The following is a 26,469-nucleotide window of genomic DNA, read 5'->3' on the forward strand; positions in this document are numbered from 1 at the left end:
AAACCTGAAGTGAAGCATCGGAATCTATTACTGGACTCACAGGAGAGGTTCAAATCATAGAATGTTAGAGTGTCACTCCTCTTGTACTTAAGTCAGCATTGTGCTTTTTGTATTAAATTCGGATGCAATTTTGTGTTTCATCGTCAATAAGATGGTCCTAGGAATACAGTAAACCTGAAGTGAAGCATCGGATCTAAAACTGGACTCACAGGAGATCTTCAAATCATAGAAAGTTAGAGTGTCAGTCCTCTTGTACTTAAGTCAGCATTGTGCCATTTGTATTAAATTCGGATGCAATTTCTGTGTTTCATCGTCAATAAGAAGGTCCAAGGGATTCAGTATACCTGAAGTGAAGCATCGGAATCTAAAACTGGACTCACAGGAGCAGTTAAATCATACAAAGTTAGAGTGTCAGTCCTCTTGTACTTTAGTCGGCATTGTGCCTTTTGTATTAAATTCGCATGCAGTTTCTGTGCTTCATCGTCAATAAAAAGGTCCAAGGGATACAGTACACCTGAAGTGAAGCATCGGAATCTAAAACTGGACTGACAGGAGGGGTTCATATCATAGAACGTTAAAGTGTAAGTCCTCTTGTACTTAAGTTGGCATTGTGCCTTTTGTAATAAATTCGGATGCAATTTCTGTGTTTCATCGTCAATAAGAATCTCCAAGGTATACAGTAAACCTGAAGTGACGCATAGGAATCTACAACTCAACTCACAGGAGAGGTTCAAATCATAGGAAGTTAGAGTGTCAGTCCTATTGTACTTAAGTCGGCATTGTGCCTTTTGTATTAAATTCGGATGCAATATCTGTGTTTCTTCGTCAATAAGAAGGTCCATGGGATACAGTAAACCTGAAGTGAACCATCGGAATCTAAAACGGAACTCACAGGAGAGGTTCAAATCATAGAAAGTTAGAGTTTCAGTCCTCTTGTACTTAAGTCGGCAATGTGTCTTTTGTATTAAATTCGGATGCAATTTCTGTGTTTAATCGTCAAAAAGAAGGTCCGAGGGATACAGTAAACCTGAAGTGAAGCTTCGGAATCTATTACTGGACTCACAGGAGAGGTTCAAATCATAGAATGTTAGAGTGTCACTCCTCTTGTACTTAAGTCGGCATTGTGCCTTTTGTATTATATTCGGATGCAATTTCTGAAATTCAACGTCAATAAGAAGGTCCAAGGTATACAGTAAACCTGAAGTGAAGCATCGGAAACTAAAACTGGACTCACAGGAGAGGTTCAAATCATAGAAAGTTAGAGTGTCAGTCCTCTTGTACTTAAGTCGGCATTGTTCCTTTTGTATTATATTCGGATGCAATTTCTGAGTTTCAACGTCAATAAGAAGGTCCAAGGTATACAGTAAACCTGAAGTGAAGCATCGGAAACTAAAACTGGACTCACAGGAGAGGTTCAAATCATAGGAAGTTAGAGTGTCAGTCCTCTTGTACTTAAGTCAGCATTGTGCCATTTGTATTAAATTCGGATGCAATTTCTGTGTTTCATCGTCAATAAGATCGTCCAAGGGATTCAGTATACCTGAAGTGAAGCATTGGAATCTAAAACTGGACTCACAGGAGCGGTGAAATCATACAAAGTTAGAGTGTCAGTCATCTAGTACTTTAGTCGGCATTGTGCCTTTTGTATTAAATTCGCATGCAATTTCTGTGCTTCATCGTCAATAAGAAGGTCCAAGGGATACAGTAAACCTGAAGTGAAGCATCGGAATCTAAGATTGGACTCACAGGAAAGGTTCATATCATACAACGTTAGAGTGTCAGTCCTCTTGTACTTAAGTTGGCATTGTGCCTTTTGTAATAATTTCGGATGCTATTTCTATGTTTCATCGTCAATAAGAAGTCCAAGGTTTACAGTGAACCTGAAGTGAAGCATCGAAATCTAAAACTCAACTCACAGGAGAGGTTCAAATCATAGAAAGTTAGAGTGTCAGTACTCTTGCACTTATATCCGCATTGTGCCTTTTGTATTAAATTTGGATGCAATTTCTGTGTTTCATCGTCAATAAGAAGGTCCAAGATTTACAGTTAACCTGAAGTGAAGCATCGGAATCTAAAACTGGACTCACAAGAGAGGTTCAAATCATAAAAAGTTAGAGTGTCAGTCCTCTTGTACTTAAATCAGCATTGTGACTTTTCTATTAAATTCGGATGCAATTTCTGTGTTTCATTGTCAATAAGAAGGTCCAAGGGGTACAGTAAACATGAAGTGAAGCATCGGAATCTAAAACTGAACTCACAGGAGAGGTTCAAATCATCGAAAGTTAGAGTGTCAGTCCTTTTGTACTTAAGTCGGCATTGTGCCTTTTGTATTAAGTTCGGATGCAATTTCTGTGCTTCATTGTCAATAAGAAGGTCCAAGGGATATAGTAAACCTGACGCGAAGCATAGGAATCTGAAACTGGACTCACAGGAGAGGATCAAATCATAGAACGTTAGAGTGTCAGTCCTCTTGTACTTAAGTTGGCATTGAGCCTTTTGTATTAAATTCGGATGCAATATCTGTGTTTCATCGTCAATAAGAATGTCTAAGGTATACAGTAAACCTGAAGTGAAAAATTGGAATCTACAACTCAACACACAGGAGAGTTTAAAATCGTAGAAAGTTAGAGTGTCAGTCCTCTTGTACTTAAGTCGGCATTGTGCCTTTTGCATTAAATTCGGATGCAATTTCTGTGTTTCATCGTCAATGAGAATGTCCAAGATTTACAATATATCTGCAGTGAAGCAGCGGAATCTACAACTCAACACACAGGAGAGTTTAAAATCATAGAAAGTTAGTGTGTCAGTCCTCTTGTACCTAAGTCGGCATTGTGCCTTTTGCATTAAATTCGGATGCAATTTCTGTGTTTCATCGTCAATAAGAAGGTCCAAGGTATACAGTAAACCTGAAGTGAAGCATCGGAATCCAAAACCGGGCTCACAGGAGAGGTTCAAATCATAGAAAGTTAGAGTGTCTGTCCTTTTTTACTTCAGTCGGCATTGTGCCTTTTGTATTAAATTCGGATGCAATTTCTGTGTTTCATCGTCAATTAGAAGGTCCAAGGGATACAGTAAACCTGAAATGAAGATTCGGAATCTAAAACTGGACTCACAGGTAAGGTTCAAATCATAGAAAGTTAGAGTGTCAGTCCTCTTGTACTTAAGTCGGCATGGTGCCATTTGTATTAAATTCGGATGCAATTTCTGTGTTTCATCGTCAACAAGAAGGTCCAAGGGATACAGCAAACCTGAATTGAAGCATCAGAATCCAAAACTGGACTCACAGGAGAGGTTCAAATCATAGAAAGTTAGAGTGTCTGTCCTTTTGTACTTAAGTCGGCATTGTGCCTTTTGTATTAATTTCGGATGCAATTTCTGTGTTTCATCGTCAATAAGAAGGTCCAAGGGATACAGTAAACCTGAAGTGAACCATTGGAATCTAAAACTGAACTCACAGGAGAGGTTCAAATCATAGAAAGTTAGAGTTTCAGTCCTCTTGTACTTAAGTCGGCATTGTGCCTTCTGTATTAAATTCGGATGCAATTTCTGTGTTTCATCGTCAATAACAAGGTCCAAGGGATACAGTAAACTTGAAGTGCAGCTTCGGAATCTAAAACTGGACTCAAAGGCGAGGTTCAAATCATAGAAGGTTAGAGTGTCAGTCCTCTTGAATTTAATTCGGCATTGTGCCTTTTGTATTAAATTCGGATGCAATTTCTGTGTTTCATCGTCAATAAGAAGGTCCAAGGGATACAGTAAACCTGAAGTGAAGCATCGGAGTCAAAAACTGGATTCAAAGGAGAGCTTAAAATCATAGAAAGTTAGAGTGTCAGTCCTCTTGTACTTAAGGCGGCATACTGCCTTTTGTATTAAATTCGGATACAATTTCTGTGTTTCATCATCAATAAGAAGGTCCAAGGGATACAGTAAACCTGAAGTGAACCATCGGAATCTAAAACTGAACTCACAGGAGAGGTTCAAATCATAGAAAGTTAGAGTTTCAGTCTTCTTCTACTTAAGTCGGCAATGTGCCTTTTGTATTAAATTCGGATGCAATTTCTGTGTTTCATCGTCAATAAGATGGTCCAAGGGATTCAGTATACCTGAAGTGAAGCATCGGATCTAAAACTGGACTCACAGGAGAGGTTCAAATCATACAAAGTTAGAGTGTCAGTCCTCTTGTACTTTTGTCGGCATTGTGCCTTTTGTATTAAATTCGCACGCAATTTCTGTGCTTCATCGTCAATAAGAAGGTCCAAGGGATACAGAAATCCTGAAGTGAAGCATCGGAGTCTAAAACTGGACCCACAGGAGAGGTTCATATCATAGAACGTTAGAGTGTCAGTCCTCTTGTACTTAAGTTGGCATTGTGCCTTTTGTAATAAATTCGGATGCAATTTCTGTGTTTCATCGTCAATAAGAATGTACAAGGTATACAGTAAACCTGAAGTGACGCATAGGAATCTACAACTCAACTCACAGGAGAGGTTCAAATCATAGAAAGTTAGGGTGACAGTCCTCTTGTACTTAAGTCAGCAATGTGCTATTTGTATTAAATTCAGATGCACTTTCTGTGTTTCATCGTCAATAAGAAGGTCCAAGGGATTCAGTATACCTGAAGTGAAGCATCGAAATCTAAAACTCAACTCACAGGAGAGGTTCAAATCATAGAAAGTTAGAGTGTCTGTCCTCTTGTACTTAAGTCGGCATTGTAAATTTTGTATTAAATTCGGATGCAATTTCTGTGTTTCATCGTCAATAAAATGGTCCAAGGGATACAGTAAATCTAAAGTGAAGCATCGGAATCTAAAACTGGACTCTCAGGAGGGGTTAAAATCATAGAAACTTAGAGTGTCAGTCCTCTTGTACTTAGGTCGGCATTGTGACTTTTGTATCAAAATTCGGATGCATTTTCTGTATTTCATCGTCAGTAAGAAGGTCCAAGGTATACAGTAAACCTGAAGTGAAGCATCGGAATATAAAACTGACTCACAGGAGAGGTTCAAATAATAGAAAGTTAGAGTGTCAGTCCTCTTGTACTTAACTCGGCATTGTGCCTTCTGTATTAAATTCGGATGCAATTTCTGTGTTTCATCGTCAATAAGAAGGTCCAAGGTTTACAGTAAACCTGAAGTGAAGCATCGAAATCTAAAACTCAACTCACAGGAGAGGTTCAAATCATAGAAAGTTAGAGTGTCAGTACTCTTGTACTTATATTCGCATTGTGCCTTTTGTATTAAATTCGGATGCAATTTCTGTGTTTCATCGTCAATAAGAAGGTCCAAGATTTACAGTAAACCTGAAGTGAAGCATCGGAATCTAAAACTGGACTCACAGGAGAGGTTCTAATTATAGAAAGTTAGAGTGTCAGTCCTCTTGTACTTAAGTCAGCATAGTGCCTTTTGTATTAAATTCGGATGCAATGTCTGTGTTTCATCGTCAATAAGAAGGTCGAAGGGGTACAGTAAACCTGAAGTGAAGCATCGGAATCTGAAACTGAACTAACAGGAGAGGTTCAAATCATAGAATGTTAGAGTGTCAGTCCTTTTGTACTTATGTCGGCATTGTGCCTTTTGTATAAAATTCGGATGCAATTTCTGTGCTTCATCGTCAATAAGAAGGTCCAAGGGATACACTAAACCTGACGTGAAGCATCGGAATCTAAAACTGGACTCTTAGGAGAGGTTCAAATCATAGAACGTTAGAGTGTCAGTCCTCTTGTACTTAAGTTGGCATTGTGCCTTTTGTATTAAATTCGGATGCAATTTCTGTGTTTCATCGTCAATAAGAATGTCCAAGGTATACTGTAAACCTGAAGTGAAGCATCGGAATCTACAACTCAACACACAGGAGAGTTTAAAATCATAGAAAGTTAGAGTGTCAGTCCTCTTGTACTTAAGTCGGCATTGTGCCTTTTGCATTAAATTCGGATGCAATTTCTTTGTTTCATCGTCAATAAGAAGGTCCAAGGTATACAGTAAACCTGAAGTGAAGCATCGGAATCAAAAACTGGATTCAAAGCACGGGTTTAAATCATAGAAAGTTAGAGTGGCAGTCCTCTTGTACTTAAGTCGGCATTGTGCCCTTTGTATTAAATTCGGATGTAATTTCTGTGTTTCATCGTCAATAAGAAGGTCCAGGGGATACAGTAAACCTGAAGTGAAGCATCGGAATCTCAAACTGGACTCACAGGAGAGGTTCAAATCATAGAAAGTTAGAGTGTCAGTCCCCTTGTACTTAAGTCGGCATTGTGCCTTTTGTATTAAATTCGGATTCAATTTCTGTGTTTCATCGTCAATGAGAAGGACCAAGGGATACGGTAAACCTGAAGAGAAGCATCGGAATCTAAAAGTGGACTCAAAGTAGAGGTTCAAATCATAGAACGTTAGAGTGTCAGTCCTCTTGTACATAAGTCGGCATTGTGCCTTTTGTATTAAATTCGGATGCAATTTCTGTATTTCATCGTCAATAAGAAGGTCCAAGGTATAGAGTAGACCTGAAGTGAAGCATCGGAATAACAAACTGGACTCACAGAAGAGTTTCAAATCATAGAAAGTTAGAGTGTCAGTCCTCTTGTACTTAAGGCGGCATACTGCCTTTTGTATTAAATTCGTATTCAATTTCTGTGTTTCATCGTCAATTAGAAGATCCAAGGGATACAGTAAACCTGAAATGAAGCATCGGAAACTAAAACTGGACTCACAGGTAAGGTTCAAATCATAGAAAGTTAGAGTGTCTTTCCTCTTGTACTTAAGTCGGCATTGTGCATTTTGTATTAAATTCGGATGCAATTTCTGTGTTTCATCGTCAAAAAGAAGGTCCGAGGGATACAGTAAACCTGAAGTGAAGCATCGGAATCTATTACTGGACTCACAGGAGAGGTTCAAATCATAGAATGTTAGAGTGTCACTCCTCTTGTACTTAGTCGGCATTGTGCCTTTTGTATTAAATTCGGATACAATTTCTGTGCTTCATCGTCAATAAGATGGTCCTAGGAATACAGTAAACCTGAAGTGAAGCATCGGATCTAAAACCGGACTCACAGGAGAGGTTCAAATCATCGAAAGTTAGAGTGTCAGTCCTCTTGTACTTAAGTCAGCATTGTGCCATTTGTATTAAATTCGGATGCAATTTCTGTGTTTCATCGTCAATAAGAAGGTCCAAGGGATTCAGTATACCTGAAGTGAAGCACCGGATTCAAAAACTGGACTCACAGGAGCGGTTAAATCACACAAAGTTAGAGTGTCTGTCCTCTTGTACTTTAGTCGGCATTGTGCCTTTTGTATTAAATTCGCATGCAATTTTTGTGCTTCATCGTCAATTAGAAGGTCCAAGGGATACAGTAAACCTGAAGTGAAGCATCGGAATCTAAAACTGGACTCACAGGAGAGGTTCATATCATAGAACGTTAGAGTGTCAGTCCTCTTGTACTTAAGTTGGCATTGTGCATTTCGTAATAAATTCGGATACAATTTCTGTGTTTCATCGTTAATAAGAATGTCCAAGGTATACAGTAAACCAGAAGTGACGCATCGGAATCTACAACTCAACTCACAGGAGAGGTTCAAATCATAGGAAGTTAGAGTGTCAGTCCTCTTGTACTTAAGTTTGCATTGTGCCTTTTGTATTAAATTCGCATGCAATTTTTGTGCTTCATCGTCAATAAGAAGGTCCATGGGATACAGTAAACCCGAAGTGAAGAATCGGAATCTGAAACTGGACTCACAGGAGAGGTTCAAATCATAGAAAGTTAGAGTGTCAGTCCTCTTGTACTTAAGTCGGAATTTTGCCTTTTGAATTATTATTCCGATGCAATTACTGTGTTTCATCGTCAATATGAAGTTCCAAGGTTCACAGTAAACCTGTAGTGAAGCATCGGAATCTAAAACTGGACTCACAGGAGAGTTTCAAATCATAGATAGTTAGAGTGTCAGTCCTCTTGTACTTAAGTCGGCATTGTGCCTTTTGTATTAAATTCGGATGCAATTTCTGTGTTTCATCGTCAATAAGAAGATCCAAGGTTTACAGTAAACCTGAAGTGAAGCACCGAAATCTAAAACTCAACTCACAGGAGAGGTTCAAATCATAGAAAATTAGAGTGTCAGTCCTCTTGTACTTAAGTCGGCATTGTGCCTTTTGTATTAAATTTGAATGGAATTTCTGTGTTTCATCGTCAATAAGAAGGACCAAGGTATACAGTAAACCTGAAGTGAAGCATCAGAATCTAAATCTGGACTCACAGGAGAGGTTTAAATCATAGACAGTTAGAGTGTCTGTCCTCTCGTACTTAAGTCGGCATTGTGCCTTTTGTATTACATTCGGATGCATTTTCTGTGTTTCATCGTCAATAAGAAGGTCCAAGGTATACAGTAAACCTGAAGTGAAGCATCGGAATCTAAAACTGATTCACAGGAGAGGATCAAATCATAGAAAGTTAGAGTGTCAGTCCTCGTGTACTGAAGTCGGCATTGTGCCTTTTGTATTAAATTAGGATGCAATTTCTGTGTTTCATCGTCAATAAGAAGGTCCAAGGTATACAGTAAACCTGAAGTGAAGCATAGAAATCTAAAACTGGACTCACAGGAGAGGTTCAAATCATAGAAAGTTAGAGTGTCAGTCCACTTGTACTTAAGTCAGCATTGTGCCTTTTGTATTAAATTCGGATGCAATTTCTGTGTTTCATCGTCAACAAGAAGGTCCAAGGGGTACAGTAAACCTGAAGTGAAGCATCGGAATCTAAAACTGAACTCACAGGAGAGGTTCAAATCATAGAAAGTTAGAGTGTCAGTTCTTTTGTACTTAAGTCGGCATTGTGCCTTTTGTATTAAATTCGGATGCAATTTCTGTGCTTCATCGTCAATAAGAAGGTCCAAGGGATACAGTAAACCTGGCGTGAAGCATCGGAATCTAAAACAGGACTCACAGGAGAGGTTCAAATTATAGAACGTTAGAGTGTCAGTCCTCTTGTACTTAAGTTGGCATTGTGCCTTTTGTATTAAATTCGGATGCAATTTCTGTGTTTCATCGTCAATAAGAATGTCCAAGGTATACAGTGAACCTGAAGTGAAGCATCGGAATCTACAACTCAACTCACAGGAGAGGTTCAAATCATAGAAAGTTAGAGTGTCAGTCCTCTTGTGCTTAAGTCGGCATTGTGCCTTTAGTATTAAAGTCGGATGCAACTTTTGTGCTTCATCGTCAATAAGAAGGTCCAAGGGATACAGTAAACCTGAATTGAAGCATCAGAATCCAAAAGTGGACTCACAGGAAAGGTTCAAATCATAGAAAGTTAGAGTGTCAGTCCTATTGTACTTAAGTCGGCATTGTGCCTTTTGTATTACATTCGGATGCAAATTCTGTGCTTCATCGTCAATAAGAAGGTCCAAGGGATACAGTAAACCTGAATTGAAGCATCAGAATCCAAAAGTGGACTCACAGGAAAGGTTCATTTCATAGAAAGTTAGAGTGTCAGTCCTCTTGTACTTAAGTCAGCATTGTGATTTTTTGTATTAAATTCGGATGCAATTTTTGTGTTTCATCGTCAATAAGACGGTCCAAGGGGTACAGTAAACCTGAAATGAAGCATCGAAATCTAAAACTCAACTCACAGGAGAGGTTCACATCATAGAAAGTTAGAGTGTCAGTCCTCTTGTACTTATGTCGGCATTGTGCTTTTTGTATTAAATTTGGATGGAATTTCTGTGTTTCATCGTCAATAAGAAGGACCAAGTTATACAGTAAACCTGAAGTGAAGCATCAGAATCTAAAACTGGACTCACAGGAGAGGTTTAAATGATAGAAAGTTAGAGTGTCTGTCCTCTTGTACTTATGTCGGCATTGTACCTTTTGTATTAAATTCGGATGCAATTTCTGTGTTTCATTGTCAATAAAATAATCCAATGGATACAGTAAATCTAAAGTGAAGCATCGGAATCTAAAACTGACTCACAGGAGAGGTTCAAATCATAGAAAGTTAGAGTGCCAGTCCTCTTGTACTTAAGTCGGCATTGTGCCTTTTGTATTAAATTCGGATGCAATTTCTGTGTTTCATCGTCAATAAGAAGGTCCAAGGTTTACAGTAAACCTGAAGTGAAGCATCGAAATCTAAAACTCAACTCACAGGAGAGGTTCAAATCGTAGAAAGTTAGAGTGTCAGTACTCTTGTACTTATATCCGCATTGTGCCTTTTGTATTAAATTCGGATGAAATTTCTGTGTTTCATCATCAATAAGAAGGTCCAAGATATACAGTAAACCTGAAGTGAAGCATCGGAATCTAAAACTGAACTCACAGGAGAGGTTCAAATCATAGAAAGTTAGAGTGTCAGACCTTTTGTACTTAAGTCGGCATTGTGCCTTTTGTATTAAATTCGGATGCAATTTCTGTGCTTCATCGTCAATACGAAGGTCCAAGGGATACATTAAACCTGACGTGAAGCATCGGAATCTAAAACTGGACTCACAGGAGAGGTTCAAATCATAGAACGTTAGAGTGTCAGTCCTCTTGTATTTAAGTTGGCATTGTGCCTTTTTTATTACATTCGGATGCAATTTCTGTGTTTCATCGTCAATAAAAATGTCCAAGGTATACAGTAAACCTGAAGTGAAGCATCGGAAACTACAACTCAACTCACAGGAGAGGGCCAAATCATAGAAAGTTAGCGTGTCAGTCCACTTGTGCTTAAGTCGGCATTGTGCCTTTTGAATTAAATTCGGATGCAATTTCTGTGCTTCATCGTCAATAAGAAGGTCCAAGGGATACAGTAAACCTGAAATGAAGCATCGGAATATATTACTGGTCTCACAGGAGAGGTTCAAATCATAGAAAGTTTGAGTGTCAGTCCTATTGTACTTAAGTCGGCATTGTGCCTTTTGTATTAAATTCGGATGCAATTTCTGTGCTTCATCGTCAATAAGAATGTCCAAGGGATACAGTAAACCTGAAATGAAGCATCGGAATATATAACTGGACTCACAGGAGAGGTTCAAATCATAGAAAGTTAGAGTGTCAGTCCTATTTTACTTAAGTCGGCATTGTATCTTTTGTATTAAATTCGGATGCAACCTCTGTGCTTCATCGTCAATAAGAAGGTCCCAGGGATATAGTAAACCTGAATTGAAGCATCAGAATCCAAAACTGGACTCGCAGGAAAGGTTCAAATCATAGAAAGTTAGAGTGTCAGTCCCCTTGTACTTAAGGCGGCATACTGCTTTTTGTATTAAATTCGGATGCAATTTCTGTGTTTCATCGTCAATAAGAAGGTCCAAGGGATACAGTAAACCTGAAGTGAAGCATCGGAATCCAAAACCGGGCTCACAGGGGAGGTTCAAATCATAGAAAGTTAGAGTGTCTGTCCTCTCTTACTTAAGTCGGCATTGTGCCTTTTGTATTAAATTCGGATGCAATTTCTGTGTTTCATCGTCAATTAGAAGGTCCAAGGGATACAGTAAACTTGAAGTGCAGCATGGGAATCTAAAACTGGACTCAAAGGCGAGGTTCAAATCATAGAAGGTTAGAGTGTCAGTCCTCTTGAACATAATTCGGCATTGTGCCTTTTGTATTAAATTCGGATGCAATTTCTGTGCTTCATCGTCAATAAGAAGGTCCAAGGGATATAGTAAACCTGAATTGAAGCATCAGAATCCAAAACTGGACTCGCAGGAACGGTTCAAATCATAGAAAGTTAGAGTGTCAGTCCTCTTGTACTTAAGGCGGCATACTGCTCTTTGTATTAAATTCGGATGCAATTTCTGTGTTTCATCGTCAATAAGAAGGACCAAGGGATACAGTAAACCTGAAGTGAAGCATCGGAATCCAAAACCGGGCTCACAGGGGAGGTTCAAATCATAGAAAGTTAGAGTGTCTGTCCTCTCTTACTTAAGTCGGCATTGTGCCTTTTGTATTAAGTTCGGATGCAACTTCTGTGTTTCATCGTCAATTAGAATGTCCAAGGGATACAGTAAACCTGAAATGAAGCATCGGAATCTAAAACTGGACTCACAGGTAAGGTTCAAATCATAGAAAGTTAGAGTGTCTGTCCTCTTGTACATAAGTCGGCATGGTGCCATTTGTATTCGGATGCAATTTCTGTGTGTCATCGTCAATAAGAAGGACCAAGGTATTCAGTAAACCTGAAGTGAAGCATCGGAATATATTACTGGACTCACAGGAGAGGTTCAAATCATAGAAAGTTAGAGTGTCAGTCCTATTGTACTTAAGTCGGCATTGTGCCTTTTGTATTAAATTCGGATGCAATTTCTGTGCTTCATCGTCAATAAGAAGGTCCAAGGGATACAGTAAACCTGAAGTGAAGCATCGAAATCTAAAACTCAACTCACAGGAGAGGTTCACATCATAGAAAGTTAGAGTGTCAGTCCACTTGTGCTTAAGTCGGCATTGTGCCTTTTGAATTAAATTCGGATGCAATTTCTGTGCTTCATCGTCAATAAGAAGGTCCAAGGGATACAGTAAACCTGAAATGAAGCATCGGAATATATTACTGGACTCACAGGAGAGGTTCAAATCATAGAAAGTTAGAGTGTCAGTCCTATTGTACTTAAGTCGGCATTGTGCCTTTTGTATTAAATTCGGATGCAATTTCTGTGCTTCATCGTCAATAAGAGGGTCCAAGGGATACAGTAAACCTGAAATGAAGCATCGGAATATATAACTGGACTCACAGGAGAGGTTCAAATCATAGAAAGCTAGAGTGTCAGTCCTATTGTACTTAAGTCGGCATTGTGCTTTTTGTATTAAATTCGGATGCAATTTCTGTGCTTCATCGTCAATAAGAAGGTCCAAGGGATATAGTAAACCTGAATTGAAGCATCAGAATCCAAAACTGGACTCGCAGGAAAGGTTCAAATCATAGAAAGTTAGAGTGTCAGTCCTCTTGTACTTAAGGCGGCATACTGCTTTTTGTATTAAATTCGGATGCAATTTCTGTGTTTCATCGTCAATAAGAAGGTCCAAGGGATACAGTAAACCTGAAGTGAAGCATCGGAATCCAAAACCGGGCTCACAGGGGAGGTTCAAATCATAGAAGGTTAGAGTGTCTGTCCTCTCTTACTTAAGTCGGCATTGTGCCTTTTGTATTAAATTCGGATGCAATTTCTGTGTTTCATCGTCAATAAGAAGGTCCAAGGGATACAGTAAACTTGAAGTGCAGCATGGGAATCTAAAACTGGACTCAAAGGCGAGGTTCAAATCATAGAAGGTTAGAGTGTCAGTCCTCTTGAACATAATTCGGCATTGTGCCTTTTGTATTAAATTCGGATGCAATTTCTGTGTTTCATCGTCAATAAGAAGGTCCAAGGGATACAGTAAAAGTGAAGTGAGCCATCGGAATCTAAAACTGAACTCACAGGAGAGGTTCAAATCATAGAAAGTTAGAGTTTCAGTCCTCTTGTACTTAAGTCGGCAATGTGCCTTTTGTATTAAATTCGGATGCAATTTCTGTGTTTCATCGTCAAAAAGAAGGTCCGAGGGATACAGTAAACCTGAAGTGAAGCATCGGAATCTATTACTGGACTCACAGGAGAGGTTCAAATCATAGAATGTTAGAGTGTCACTCCTCTTGTACTTAGTCGGCATTGTGCCTTTTGTATTAAATTCGGATACAATTTCTGTGCTTCATCGTCAATAAGATGGTCCTAGGAATACAGTAAACCTGTAGTGAGCCATCGGAATCTAAAACTGAACTCACAGGAGAGGTTCAAATCATCGAAAGTTAGAGTGTCAGTCCTCTTGTACTTAAGTCAGCATTGTGCCATTTGTATTAAATTCGGATGCAATTTCTGTGTTTCATCGTCAATAAGAAGGTCCAAGGGATTCAGTATACCTGAAGTGAAGCACCGGATTCAAAAACTGGACTCACAGGAGCGGTTAAATCAAACAAAGTTAGAGTGTCTGTCCTCTTGTACTTTAGTCGGCATTGTGCCTTTTGTATTAAATTCGCATGCAATTTTTGTGCTTCATCGTCAATTAGAAGGTCCAAGGGATACAGTAAACCTGAAGTGAAGCATCGGAATCTAAAACTGGACTCACAGGAGAGGTTCATATCATAGAGCGTTAGAGTGTCAGTCCTCTTGTACTTAAGTTGGCATTGTGCATTTTGTAATAAATTCGGATACAATTTCTGTGTTTCATCGTTAATAAGAATGTCCAAGGTATACAGTAAACCAGAAGTGACGCATCGGAATCTACAACTCAACTCACAGGAGAGGTTCAAATCATAGGAAGTTAGAGTGTCAGTCCTCTTGTACTTAAGTTTGCATTGTGCCTTTTGTATTAAATTCGCATGCAATTTTTGTGCTTCATCGTTAATAAGAAGGTCCATGGGATACAGTAAACCCGAAGTGAAGAATCGGAATCTGAAACTGGACTCACAGGAGAGGTTCAAATCATAGAAAGTTAGAGTGTCAGTCCTCTTGTACTTAAGTCGGAATTTTGCCTTTTGAATTATTATTCCGATGCAATTACTATGTTTCATCGTCAATAAGAAGTTCCAAGGTTCACAGTAAACCTGTAGTGAAGCATCGGAATCTAAAACTGGACTCACAGGAGAGTTTCAAATCATAGATAGTTAGAGTGTCAGTCCTCTTGTACTTAAGTTGGCATTGTGCCTTTTGTATTAAATTCGGATGCAATTTCTGTGTTTCATCGTCAATAAGAAGATCCAAGGTTTACAGTAAACCTGAAGTGAAGCACCGAAATCTAAAACTCAACTCACAGGAGAGGTTCAAATCATAGAAAATTAGAGTGTCAGTCCTCTTGTACTTAAGTCGGCATTGTGCCTTTTGTATTAAATTTGAATGGAATTTCTGTGTTTCATCGTCAATAAGAAGGACCAAGGTATACAGTAAACCTGAAGTGAAGCATCAGAATCTAAAACTGGACTCACAGGAGAGGTTTAAATCATAGAAAGTTAGAGTGTCTGTCCTCTCGTACTTAAGTCGGCATTGTGCCTTTTGTATTACATTCGGATGCATTTTCTGTGTTTCATCGTCAATAAGGAGGTCCAAGGTATACAGTAAACCTGACGTGAAGCATCGGAATCTAAAACTGATTCACAGGAGAGGATCAAATCATAGAAAGTTAGAGTGTCAGTCCTCCTGTACTGAAGTCGGCATTGTGCCTTTTGTATTAAATTAGGATGCAATTTCTGTGTTTCATCGTCAATAAGAAGGTCCAAGGTATACAGTAAACCTGAAGTGAAGCATCGAAATCTAAAACTCAACTCACAGGAGAGGTTCAAATCATAGAAAGTTAGAGTGTCAGTCCTCTTGTACTTAATTCCGCATTGTGCCTTTTGTATTAAATTCGGATGCAATTTCTGTGTTTCATCGTCAATAAGAAGGTCCAAGATATACAGCAAACCTGAAGTGAAGCATCGGAATCTAAAACTGGACTCACAGGAGAGGTTCAAATCATAGAAAGTTAGAGTGTCAGTCCACTTGTACTTAAGTCAGCATTGTGCCTTTTGTTTTAAATTCGGATGCAATTTCTGTGTTTCATCGTCAACAAGAAGGTCCAAGGGGTACAGTAAACCTGAAGTGAAGCATCGGAATCTAAAACTGAACTCACAGGAGAGGTTCAAATTATAGAACGTTAGAGTGTCAGTCCTCTTGTACATAAGTTGGCATTGTGCCTTTTGTATTAAATTCGGATGCAATTTCTGTGTTTCATCGTCAATAAGAATGTCCAAGGTATACAGTGAACCTGAAGTGAAGCATCGGAATCTACAACTCAACTCACAGGAGAGGTTCAAATCATAGAAAGTTAGAGTGTCAGTCCTCTTGTGCTTAAGTCGGCATTGTGCCTTTAGTATTAAATTCGGATGCAATTTTTGTGCTTCATCGTCAATAAGAAGGTCCAAGGGATACAGTAAACCTGAATTGAAGCATCAGAATCCAAAAGTGGACTCACAGGAAAGGTTCAAATCATAGAAAGTTAGAGTGTCAGTCCTATTGTACTTAAGTCGGCATTGTGCCTTTTGTATTACATTCGGATGCAATTTCTGTGCTTCATCGTCAATAAGAAGGTCCAAGGGATACAGTAAACCTGAATTGAAGCATCAGAATCCTAAAGTGGACTCACAGGAAAGGTTCAAATCATAGAAAGTTAGAGTGTCAGTCCCCTTGTACTTAAGGCGGCATACTGCTTTTTGTATTAAATTCGGATGCAATTTCTGTGTTTCATCGTCAATAAGAAGGTCCAAGGGATACAGTAAACCTGAAGTGAAGCATCGGAATCCAAAACCGGGCTCACAGGGGAGGTTCAAATCATAGAAAGTTAGAGTGTCTGTCCTCTCTTACTTAAGTCGGCATTGTGCCTTTTGTATTAAATTCGGATGCAATTTCTGTGTTTCATCGTCAATTAGAAGGTCCAAGGGATACAGTAAACTTGAAGTGCAGCATGGGAATCTAAAACTGGACTCAAAGGCGAGGTTCAAATCATAGAAGGTTAGAGTGTCAGTCCTCTTGAACATAATTCGGCATTGTGCCTTTTGTATTAAATTCGGATGTAATTTCTGTGCTTCATCGTCAATAAGAAGGTCCAAGGGATATAGTAAACCTGAATTGAAGCATCAGAATCCAAAACTGGACTCGCAGGAACGGTTCAAATCATAGAAAGTTAGAGTGTCAGTCCTCTTGTACTTAAGGCGGCATACTGCTCTTTGTATTAAATTCGGTTGCAATTTCTGTGTTTCATCGTCAATAAGAAGGACCAAGGGATACAGTAAACCTGAAGTGAAGCATCGGAATCCAAAACCGGGCTCACAGGGGAGGTTCAAATCATAGAAAGTTAGAGTGTCTGTCCTCTCTTACTTAAGTCGGCATTGTGCCTTTTGTATTAAGTTCGGATGCAATTTCTGTGTTTCATCGTCAATTAGAAGGTCCAAGGGATACAGTAAAAATGAAATGAAGCATCGGAATCTAAAACTGGACTCACAGGTAAGGTTCAAATCATAGAAAGTTAGAGTGTCTGTCCTCTTGTACATAAGTCGGCATGGTGCCATTTGTATTCGGATGCAATTTCTGTGTTTCATCGTCAATAAGAAGGACCAAGGTATTCAGTAAACCTGAAGTGAAGCATCGGAATATATTACTGGACTCAAAGGAGAGGTTCAAATCATAGAAAGTTAGAGTGTCAGTTCTATTGTACTTAAGTCGGCATTGTGCCTTTTGTATTAAATTCGGATGCAATTTCTGTGCTTCATCGTCAATAAGAAGGTCCAAGGGATACAGTAAACCTGAAGTGAAGCATCGAAATCTAAAACTCAACTCACAGGAGAGGTTCACATCATAGAAAGTTAGAGTGTCAGTCCACTTGTGCTTAAGTCGGCATTGTGCCTTTTGAATTAAATTCGGATGCAATTTCTGTGCTTCATCGTCAATAAGAAGGTCCAAGGGATACAGTAAACCTGAAATGAAGCATCGGAATATATTACTGGACTCACAGGAGAGGTTCAAATCAAAGAAAGTTAGAGTGTCAGTCCTATTGTACTTAAGTCGGCATTGTGCCTTTTGTATTAAATTCGGATGCAATTTCTGTGCTTCATCGTCATTAAGAAGGTCCAAGGGATACAGTAAACCTGAAATGAAGCATCGGAATATATAACTGGACTCGCAGGAGAGGTTCAAATCATAGAAAGCTAGAGTGACAGTCCTATTGTACTTAAGTCGGCATTGTGCCTTTTGAATTAAATTCGGATGCAATTTCTGTGCTTCATCGTCAATAAGAAGGTCCAAGGGATACAGTAAACCTGAAATGAAGCATCGGAATATATTACTGGACTCACAGGAGAGGTTCAAATCAAAGAAAGTTAGAGTGTCTGTCCTCTTGTACATAAGTCGGCATGGTGCCATTTGTATTCGGATGCAATTTCTGTGTTTCATCGTCAATAAGAAGGACCAAGGTATTCAGTAAACCTGAAGTGAAGCATCGGAATATATTACTGGACTCACAGGAGAGGTTCAAATCATAGAAAGTTAGAGTGTCAGTCCTATTGTACTTAAGTCGGCATTGTGCCTTTTGTATTAAATTCGGATGCAATTTCTGTGCTTCATCGTCAATAAGAAGGTCCAAGGGATACAGTAAACCTGAAGTGAAGCATCGAAATCTAAAACTCAACTCACAGGAGAGGTTCACATCATAGAAAGTTAGAGTGTCAGTCCACTTGTGCTTAAGTCGGCATTGTGCCTTTTGTATTAAATTCGGATGCAATTTCTGTGCTTCATCGTCAATAAGAAGGTCCAAGGGATATAGTAAACCTGAATTGAAGCATCAGAATCCAAAACTGGACTCGCAGGAAAGGTTCAAGTCATAGAAAGTTAGAGTGTCAGTCCTCTTGTACTTAAGGCGGCATACTGCTTTTTGTATTAAATTCGGATGCAATTTCTGTGTTTCATCGTCAATTAGAAGGTCCAAGGGATACAGTAAACCTGAAATGAAGCATCGAAATCTAAAACTGGACTCACAGGTAAGGTTCAAATCATAGAAAGTTAGAGTGTCAGTCCTCTTGTACTTAAGTCGGCATGGTGCCATTTGTATGAAATTCGGATGCAATTTCTGTGTTTCATCGTCAATAAGAAGGTCCAAGGGATACAGTAAACTTCAAGTGCAGCATCGGAATCTAAAACTGGACTCAAAGGCGAGGTTCAAATCATAGAAGGTTAGAGTGTCAGTCCTCTTGAACTTAATTCGGCATTGTGCCTTTTGTATTAATTTCGGATGCAATTTCTGTGTTTCATCGTCAATAGGTATGTCCAAGGGATACAGTAAACCTGAATTGAAGCATCAGAATCTAAAACTGGACTCACAGGAGAGGTTCAAATCATAGAAAGTTAGAGTGTCTGTCCTCTTGTACTTAAGTTGTCATTGTACTTTTTGTATTAAATTCGGATGCAATTTCTGTGTTTCATCGTCAATAAGAAGGTCCAAGGGATACAGTGTACCTGAAGTGAAACATCGGAATCTAAAACTGAACTCACAGGAGAGGTTCAAATCATAGAAAGTTAGAGTTTCAATCCTCTTGTACATAAGTCGTCAATGTGCTTTTGTATTAAATTCGGATGCAATTTCTGTGTTTCATCGCCAAAAAGAAGGACGAGGGATACAGTAAACCTGAAGTGAAGCATCGGAATCTATTACTGGACTCACAGGAAAGGTTCAAATCATAGAAAGTTAGAGTGTCAGTCCTCTTGTACTTAAGTCGGCATTGTGCCTTTTGTATTATATTCGGATGCAATTTCTGAGTTTCAACGTCAATAACAAGGTCCAAGGTATACAGTAAACCTGAAGTGAAGCGTCGGAAACTAAAACTGGACTCACAGGAGAGGTTCAAATCATAGAAAGTTAGAGTGTCAGTCCTCTTGTACTTAACTCAGCATTGTGCCATTTGTATTAAATTCGGATGCATTTTCTGTGTTTCATCGTCAATAAGAAGGTCCAAGGGATTCAGTATACCTGAAGTGAAGCATCGGAATCTAAAACTGGACTCACAGGAGCGGTTAAATCAAACAAAGTTAGAGTGTCAGTCCCCTTGTACTTTAGTCAGCATTGTGCCTTTTGTATGAAATTGGCATGCAAATTCTGTGCTTCATCGTCAATAAGAAGGTCCAAGGGATACAGTAAACCTGAAGTGAAGCATCGGAATCTGAAACTGGATTCACACGAGAGGTTTAAATCATAGAAGGTTAGAGTGACTGTCCTCGTGTACTTCAGTCGGCATTGTGATTTTTGTACTAAATTCGGATGCAATTTGTGTGGTTCATCGTTAATAAGATGATCCAAGGTTTACAGTAAACCTGAAGTGAAGCATCGAAATCTAAAACTCAACTCACAGGAGAGGTTCAAATCATAGAAAGTTAGAGTGTCAGTCCTCTTGTACTTAAGTCGGCATTGTGACTTTTGTATTAAATTCGGATGCAATTTCTGTGTTTCTTCGTCAATAAGAAGGTCCAAGGGATACAGTAAACCTGAAGTGAAGCATCAGAATCACGAACTGGACTCACAGGAGAGGTTCAAAACATAGAAAGTTAGAGTGTCAGCCCTCTTGTACTTAAGTTGGCATTGTGGCTTTTGTAATAAATTCGGATGCAATTTCTGTGTTTCATTGTCAATGAGAAGGACCAAGGGATACAGTAAACCTGAAGTGAAGCATCGGAATCTAAAACTGGAGGCACAGGAGAGGTTCAAATAATAGAACGTTAGAGTGTCAGTCCTCTTGTACTTAAGGCGGCATTGTGCCTTTTGTATTAAATTCGGATGAAATTTCTGTGTTTCATCGTCAATAAGAAGGTCCAAGGTATAGAGTAAACCTGAAGTGAAGCATCGGAATCTAAAACTGACTCACAGGAGAGGTTCAAATCATAGAAAGTTAAGGTTCAGTCCTCTTGTACTTAAGTCAGCATTGTGCATTTTGTATTAAATTTGGATGCAATTTCTGTGTTTCATCGTCAATAAGAAGGTCCAAGGTTTACAGTAAACCTGAAGTGAAGCATCGAAATCTAAAACTCAACTCACAGGACCGTTCAAATCATAGAAAGTTAGAGTGTCAGTACTCTTGTACCTATGTCCGCATTGTGCCTTTTGTATTAAATTCGGATGCAATTTCTGTGTTTCATCGTCAATAAAATGGTCTAAGGGATACAGTAAATCTAAAGTGAATCATCGGAATCTAGAACTGGACTCTCAGGATAGGTTAAAATCATAGAAACTTAGAGTGTCAGTCCTCTTGTACTTAAGTCGGCATTGTGACTTTTGTATTAAATTCGGATGCAATTTCTGTGTTTCATCGTCAATAAGAAGGACCAACGTATACAGTAAACCTGAAGTGAAGCATCGGAATCTAAAACTGACTCACAGGAGAGGTTCAAATCATAGATAGTTAAGGTTCAGTCCTCTTGTACTTAAGTCAGCATTGTGCATTTTGTATTAAATTTGGATGCAATTTCTGTGTTTCATCGTCAATAAGAAGGTCCAAGGTTTACAGTAAACCTGAAGTGAAGCATCGAAATCTAAAACTCAACTCACAGGACCGTTCAAATCATAGAAAGTTAGAGTGTCAGTACTCTTGTACCTATGTCCGCATTGTGCCTTTTGTATTAAATTCGGATGCAATTTCTGTGTTTCATCGTCAAAAAGAATGTCCTAGGTATACAGTAAACCTGAAATGAAGCATCGGAATCTAAAACTGGACTCACAGGAGAGGTTCAAATCATAGAAAGCTAGAGTGTCAGTCCTATTGTACTTAAGTCGGCATTGAGCCTTTTGTATAAAATTCGGATGCAATTTCTGTGTTTCATCGTTAATAAGAATGTCCAAGATTTACAATAAACCTGAAGTGAAGCATCGGAATCTACAACTCAACACACAGGAGAGGTTCAAATACATAGAAAGTTAGAGTGTAATTCCTCTTGTACTTAAGTCGGCATTGTGCCTTTTGCATTAAATTCGGATGCAGTTTCTGTGTTTCATCGTCAATAAGAAGGTCCAAGGTATACAGTAAACCTGAAGTGAAGCATCGGAATCTAAAACTGGATTCACAGGAGAGGTTTAAATCATAGAAAGTTAGAGTGTCAGTCCTCTTGTACTTAAGTCGGCATTGTGCCTTTTGTATTATATTCGGATTAAATTTCTGAGCTTCATCGTCAATAAGAAGGTCCAAGGTATACAGAAAACCTGAAGAGAAAGCATCGCAATCTGAAACTGGACTCACAGGAGCGGTTAAATCATAGAAAGTTAGAGTGGCAGTCCTCTTGTACTTAAGTCGGCATTGTGCCTTTTGTATTAAATTCGGATGCAATTTCTGTGTTTCTTCGTCAATAAGAAGGTCAAAGGGATACAGTAAACCTGAAGTGAAGCATCAGAATCACGAACTGGACTCACAGGAGAGGTTCAAAACATAGAAAGTTAGAGTGTCAGCCCTCTTGTACTTAAGTTGGCATTGTGCCTTTTGTATTAAATTCGGATGCAATTTCTGTGTTTCATTGTCAATGAGAAGGACCAAGGGATACACTAAACCTGAAGTGAAGCATCGGAATCTAAAACTGGAGGCACAGGAGAGGTTCAAATCATAGAAAGTTAGAGTTTCAGTCCTCTTGTACTTAAGTCGGCAATGTGCCTTTTGTATTAAATTCGGATGCAATTTCTGTGTTTCATCGTCAAAAAGAAGGTCCGAGGGATACAGTAAACCTGAAGTGAAGCATCGGAATCTATTACTGGACTCACAGGAGAGGTTCAAATCATAGAATGTTAGAGTGTCACTCCTCTTGTACTTAGTCGGCATTGTGCCTTTTGTATTAAATTCGGATACAATTTCTGTGCTTCATCGTCAATAAGATGGTCCTAGGAATACAGTAAACCTGTAGTGAGCCATCGGAATCTAAAACTGAACTCACAGGAGAGGTTCAAATCATCGAAAGTTAGAGTGTCAGTCCTCTTGTACTTAAGTCAGCATTGTGCCATTTGTATTAAATTCGGATGCAATTTCTGTGTTTCATCGTCAATAAGAAGGTCCAAGGGATTCAGTATACCTGAAGTGAAGCACCGGATTCAAAAACTGGACTCACAGGAGCGGTTAAATCAAACAAAGTTAGAGTGTCTGTCCTCTTGTACTTTAGTCGGCATTGTGCCTTTTGTATTAAATTCGCATGCAATTTTTGTGCTTCATCGTCAATTAGAAGGTCCAAGGGATACAGTAAACCTGAAGTGAAGCATCGGAATCTAAAACTGGACTCACAGGAGAGGTTCATATCATAGAACGTTAGAGTGTCAGTCCTCTTGTACTTAAGTTGGCATTGTGCATTTTGTAATAAATTCGGATACAATTTCTGTGTTTCATCGTTAATAAGAATGTCCAAGGTATACAGTAAACCAGAAGTGACGCATCGGAATCTACAACTCAACTCACAGGAGAGGTTCAAATCATAGGAAGTTAGAGTGTCAGTCCTCTTGTACTTAAGTTTGCATTGTGCCTTTTGTATTAAATTCGCATGCAATTTTTGTGCTTCATCGTCAATAAGAAGGTCCATGGGATACAGTAAACCCGAAGTGAAGAATCGGAATCTGAAACTGGACTCACAGGAGAGGTTCAAATCATAGAAAGTTAGAGTGTCAGTCCTCTTGTACTTAAGTCGGAATTTTGCCTTTTGAATTATTATTCCGATGCAATTACTATGTTTCATCGTCAATAAGAAGTTCCAAGGTTCACAGTAAACCTGTAGTGAAGCATCGGAATCTAAAACTGGACTCACAGGAGAGTTTCAAATCATAGATAGTTAGAGTGTCAGTCCTCTTGTACTTAAGTTGGCATTGTGCCTTTTGTATTAAATTCGGATGCAATTTCTGTGTTTCATCGTCAATAAGAAGATCCAAGGTTTACAGTAAACCTGAAGTGAAGCACCGAAATCTAAAACTCAACTCACAGGAGAGGTTCAAATCATAGAAAATTAGAGTGTCAGTCCTCTTGTACTTAAGTCGGCATTGTGCCTTTTGTATTAAATTTGAATGGAATTTCTGTGTTTCATCGTCAATAAGAAGGACCAAGGTATACAGTAAACCTGAAGTGAAGCATCAGAATCTAAAACTGGACTCACAGGAGAGGTTTAAATCATAGAAAGTTAGAGTGTCTGTCCTCTCGTACTTAAGTCGGCATTGTGCCTTTTGTATTACATTCGGATGCATTTTCTGTAATTCATCGTCAATAAGGAGGTCCAAGGTATACAGTAAACCTGACGTGAAGCATCGGAATCTAAAACTGATTCACAGGAGAGGATCAAATCATAGAAAGTTAGAGTGTCAGTCCTCCTGTACTGAAGTCGGCATTGTGCCTTTTGTATTAAATTAGGATGCAATTTCTGTGTTTCATCGTCAATAAGAAGGTCCAAGGTATACAGTAAACCTGAAGTGAAGCATCGAAATCTAAAACTCAACTCACAGGAGAGGTTCAAATCATAGAAAGTTAGAGTGTCAGTCCTCTTGTACTTAATTCCGCATTGTGCCTTTTGTATTAAATTCGGATGCAATTTCTGTGTTTCATCGTCAATAAGAAGGTCCAAGATATACAGCAAACTTGAAGTGAAGCATCGGAATCTAAAACTGGACTCACAGGAGAGGTTCAAATCATAGAAAGTTAGAGTGTCAGTCCACTTGTACTTAAGTCAGCATTGTGCCTTTTGTATTAAATTCGGATGCAATTTCTGTGTTTCATCGTCAACAAGAAGGTCCAAGGGGTACAGTAAACCTGAAGTGAAGCATCGGAATCTAAAACTGAACTCACAGGAGAGGTTTAAATTATAGAACGTTAGAGTTTCAGTCCTCTTGTACTTAAGTTGGCATTGTGCCTTTTGTATTAAATTCGGATGCAATTTCTGTGTTTCATCGTCAATAAGAATGTCCAAGGTATACAGTGAACCCGAAGTGAAGCATCGGAATCTACAACTCAACTCACAGGAGAGGTTCAAATCATAGAAAGTTAGAGTGTCAGTCCTCTTGTGCTTAAGTCGGCATTGTGCCTTTAGTATTAAATTCGGATGCAATTTTTGTGCTTCATCGTCAATAAGAAGGTCCAAGGGATACAGTAAACCTGAATTGAAGCATCAGAATCCAAAAGTGGACTCACAGGAAAGGTCCAAATCATAGAAAGTTAGAGTGTCAGTCCTATTGTACTTAAGTCGGCATTGTGCCTTTTGTATTACATTCGGATGCAATTTCTGTGCTTCATCGTCAATAAGAAGGTCCAAGGGATACAGTAAACCTGAATTGAAGCATCAGAATCCTAAAGTGGACTCACAGGAAAGGTTCAAATCATAGAAAGTTAGAGTGTCAGTCCCCTTGTACTTAAGGCGGCATACTGCTTTTTGTATTAAATTCGGATGCAATTTCTGTGTTTCATCGTCAATAAGAAGGTCCAAGGGATACAGTAAACCTGAAGTGAAGCATCGGAATCCAAAACCGGGCTCACAGGGGAGGTTCAAATCATAGAAAGTTAGAGTGTCTGTCCTCTCTTACTTAAGTCGGCATTGTGCCTTTTGTATTAAATTCGGATGCAATTTCTGTGTTTCATCGTCAATTAGAAGGTCCAAGGGATACAGTAAACTTGAAGTGCAGCATGGGAATCTAAAACTGGACTCAAAGGCGAGGTTCAAATCATAGAAGGTTAGAGTGTCAGTCCTCTTGAACATAATTCGGCATTGTGCCTTTTGTATTAAATTCGGATGTAATTTCTGTGCTTCATCGTCAATAAGAAGGTCCAAGGGATATAGTAAACCTGAATTGAAGCATCAGAATCCAAAACTGGACTCGCAGGAACGGTTCAAATCATAGAAAGTTAGAGTGTCAGTCCTCTTGTACTTAAGGAGGCATACTGCTCTTTGTATTAAATTCGGTTGCAATTTCTGTGTTTCATCGTCAATAAGAAGGACCAAGGGATACAGTAAACCTGAAGTGAAGCATCGGAATCCAAAACCGGGCTCACAGGGGAGGTTCAAATCATAGAAAGTTAGAGTGTCTGTCCTCTCTTACTTAAGTCGGCATTGTGCCTTTTGTATTAAGTTCGGATGCAATTTCTGTGTTTCATCGTCAATTAGAAGGTCCAAGGGATACAGTAAAAATGAAATGAAGCATCGGAATCTAAAACTGGACTCACAGGTAAGGTTCAAATCATAGAAAGTTAGAGTGTCTTTCCTCTTGTACATAAGTCGGCATGGTGCCATTTGTATTCGGATGCAATTTCTGTGTTTCATCGTCAATAAGAAGGACCAAGGTATTCAGTAAACCTGAAGTGAAGCATCGGAATATATTACTGGACTCAAAGGAGAGGTTCAAATCATAGAAAGTTAGAGTGTCAGTTCTATTGTACTTAAGTCGGCATTGTGCCTTTTGTATTAAATTCGGATGCAATTTCTGTGCTTCATCGTCAATAAGAAGGTCCAAGGGATACAGTAAACCTGAAGTGAAGCATCGAAATCTAAAACTCAACTCACAGGAGAGGTTCACATCATAGAAAGTTAGAGTGTCAGTCCACTTGTGCTTAAGTCGGCATTGTGCCTTTTGAATTAAATTCGGATGCAATTTCTGTGCTTCATCGTCAATAAGAAGGTCCAAGGGATACAGTAAACCTGAAATGAAGCATCGGAATATATTACTGGACTCACAGGAGAGGTTCAAATCAAAGAAAGTTAGAGTGTCAGTCCTATTGTACTTAAGTCGGCATTGTGCCTTTTGTATTAAATTCGGATGCAATTTCTGTGCTTCATCGTCATTAAGAAGGTCCAAGGGATACAGTAAACCTGAAATGAAGCATCGGAATATATAACTGGACTCGCAGGAGAGGTTCAAATCATAGAAAGCTAGAGTGACAGTCCTATTGTACTTAAGTCGGCATTGTGCCTTTTGAATTAAATTCGGATGCAATTTCTGTGCTTCATCGTCAATAAGAAGGTCCAAGGGATACAGTAAACC

The sequence above is a fragment of the Schistocerca serialis genome, chromosome 2 (genome assembly GCF_023864345.2).
Source record: "Schistocerca serialis cubense isolate TAMUIC-IGC-003099 chromosome 2, iqSchSeri2.2, whole genome shotgun sequence".
NCBI classification, from domain to species: domain Eukaryota; kingdom Metazoa; phylum Arthropoda; class Insecta; order Orthoptera; family Acrididae; genus Schistocerca; species Schistocerca serialis.